This window comes from Macrobrachium rosenbergii, chromosome 55, assembly GCF_040412425.1.
Source record: "Macrobrachium rosenbergii isolate ZJJX-2024 chromosome 55, ASM4041242v1, whole genome shotgun sequence".
Lineage (NCBI taxonomy): Eukaryota > Metazoa > Arthropoda > Malacostraca > Decapoda > Palaemonidae > Macrobrachium > Macrobrachium rosenbergii.
The window spans coordinates 1,026,417-1,029,522 of record NC_089795.1 but is presented as its reverse complement, the minus strand read 5'-3'; the positions used below and the strand labels follow the sequence as shown (position 1 = coordinate 1,029,522).

The 3,106-nt window shown below is 30.4% G+C and overlaps 1 long non-coding RNA gene across 1 annotated transcript; it reads right to left on the bottom strand.

Annotated features, from left to right (window-relative positions):
• Nucleotides 1–1,050: 1,050 nt before the first annotated feature.
• On the bottom strand, nucleotides 1,051–2,187 carry LOC136835443 (uncharacterized). The gene is made up of 3 exons (XR_010852157.1): nucleotides 2,084–2,187; nucleotides 1,784–1,851; nucleotides 1,051–1,244 (listed from the first exon to the last, which is right to left on the bottom strand). It is a non-coding gene; the product is annotated as an uncharacterized lncRNA (long non-coding RNA).
• Between the last annotated feature and the right edge of the window lie 919 nt (nucleotides 2,188–3,106).

Here is a 3,106-nt window from a genome sequence, read left to right as displayed (position 1 = left end):
CTCAAGACAGGCAGTGTGTATAATCAGTCAGAAAAGGGAATTTGAAAGTTAAAAGGGAAAAATTTCTAGCAATATTGTCTGCTTTTAAAATAGTTTATCGAAAGAGTTCAAAGGAAATTAAAGTCAGCAATACAGAGGAGTCATAAAGACAGGGGCCTTATATATTATGTTCATACAATCAAGAACTCCTCCCTTGATTGATTCCTTCCTTTAGTTATATTTTGCGTATTCTAAGCCTGGCTGGACACCCAGGCTTTTATGATATTGGTGAATTTGTCTACATATCTATAAGCAAAATAATTCCTCTTCATACTTTGAAATAGGAAACTAAAAGACAAGAACATTTTTTAGATATAACACCTTCAAATAAAACTGTTTAAGTGCTTCAGGAATAATCCGTGTTGGCTTGTTGGGTCATTTCAAGATATTGGGCCACTTTCTCTATCTACATTGCTCACACACACACACACACACACACACACACACACACACACACACACACACATCATATACTACATTGCTATAGATTCAAATTTTTAATAACAAATACAAATAACTAGAATGTCTACATTTACTTATATTTTGTCTGTCGACACAAACTGAGGGAAGGCGACCCTCTTTCTACATTGGGTGTTTTTCAACAGGCGACTCGAAAAATGTATTCAGACCTAAATCTCAACATAAGGAAACGAATTTTTACCACATTTCCCTTCAACGCCTGCTGCATGAGCTGGCCAATAGAGGTTTGCAACTGGCTTCACAATAGTGTCACTATGTGGCCACTAATATGTGGAACTTAATAAAAGAATTGCTGTGGACTCATGTCAGGAAAATTGTTATTTTGAGTGTCTGGATTTTATTTGATACCAAATAAAGCATAATCTTTCTATTGAGGCTTTACAGGACTAAATGCCTTCACTCACTACTAAATAAAAAGTCAAGTACAAGCAATGACAGGGATTGTAATGAAACGGAAAGACGTGCATTTTTATCACATTTTTTTTTATATCTTTTCCTCTAACAGGAATACAATACAAGGGTTGAAAAAGTGCTCATTTGTTACCAAACAGTAACCTTATCAGTTAAAAACAAAGCCTAGTTTTGAAAATCATGTTGAACATCAGTCTGTCAGTCCTGTATCCTACATGCGGTGAGGTTTTCCAATTTTGCAAGACTTTGTGTCCAAAACATTTATCATGGCAGCAAATTTTTCCTCCTACACAATCGCTGTCATGTTCGCATTCCTGGAAGAAAATTCGTAAGAAATATATAAATATCAGAGCTAAGATTGAAAGTCTCTCTGTGTTCCAGTGATCCATAAATCAAAGTCATATTATGTATATGTATATATATATATATATATATATATATATATATATATATATATATATATATATATATATATATATATATATATATATATATATATATTATATATATATATATATATATATATATAATATATATATATATATATATATATATATATATATATATATATATATATATATATATATATATATATATATATATATATATATATATATATATATATATATATATATATATATATATATATATATATATATATATATATATATATATATATATATATATATATATATATATATATATATATATATATATATATATATATATATATATATATATATATAATAAATTAAATTGCAGTTTCTTACAGCCTTTCCAAAGCAATTACATCAGTACAAAGACATAACGGAATAAAACAAGTTCCATAAAAATAAAATAAAATGTCACTTACAAAGATATCAAAATCGCTTGTTGAAAAGTCCATTGAGTGGTCGCAGTGCTCTTGAGGAGGGCATTTTGCTGTTGTGAGAAACAAGAAACATTCTTGTAAAGACGCGTAGTAAAACACACATTTCTATGACAAATTTTATCTGAAATATCTTAATCGCACAATCCTAATAGAAATTATGGAACCTTATGGAAAATCTTCCCTCACAACAAAAACATCAGGCAGAAGGAGAGAGAGAGAGAGAGAGAGAGAGAAAGGCGTGATTCACTCATCAACGAAAAGATTTGTTAGAAGACAACTTACGGCGTTTGTTACAGCACTTGATATCACCATGTTTGTTTTCACACAAGAAGTTGCAGTTGTCGTGATGTTGTACAGCAATTGCCCGCCCACCAACACCACAGTCAAAGAGCCAAAGTGAAACCCTTCTGGAAAGATGTCAAAATATTGCATGATTCGACGGCATGGCTCCAGTTTTGATCGTTAGACTGCTAAAGTAATTTCTGATATAAATTAATAATTTTGAATTACTTCGCAAGACTTTTACATTTCTGCGTATATCGAAGGAAAAAGAAGATTTTCTTTAGAGTAATGACAAGAAATGAAACTTTATTACTAAACAAATGGTTTCTATTTGTCTAAAAAGAATAAGTTGCAGGATTATTTGATGTAAAATAATCTTTTATTAATGTTACCATCTCGAAGAATGATTTGAATGATTTCCTACTAAGAGAAGCTCCGGACACAAGTACCGCTCAGTAAGAATCGCTGTCTTTTTTATACTAGACGAATGGCCTCGACGCCAGTTGTCAACCAGGAAGAGATTGCATTGATTTTTTTTACTAATCATCCAGGCAGTATTGTACACACACAGACCCACAGACACACACACACACACACGCTCACACACACACACACATACACACACACACACACACACACACACATATATATATATATATATATATATATATATATATATATATATATATATATATATATATATATATATATATATATATATATATATATATATATATATATATATATATATGTTGGTGTTGTATGTGTGTCATATATATATGTGTGTGTCTAATATTTGAACAAACTGAATCATTTGCCGCGTTCCATAAGTTCTTCAATTGCAGAAAATGATGATTGTATGATGTCGTTTTAGATATTTTGGTGAATAGAAATACATAAATTCTACGTTTGAAATTCAAAAGTATTTACAGACTTTTGGCTTTTACTTATATCCCGTTACCAGCAGATCACGTGATTCCAAATGCATTACACATAAGCACCAACAACTCGTAGATAAAAGAT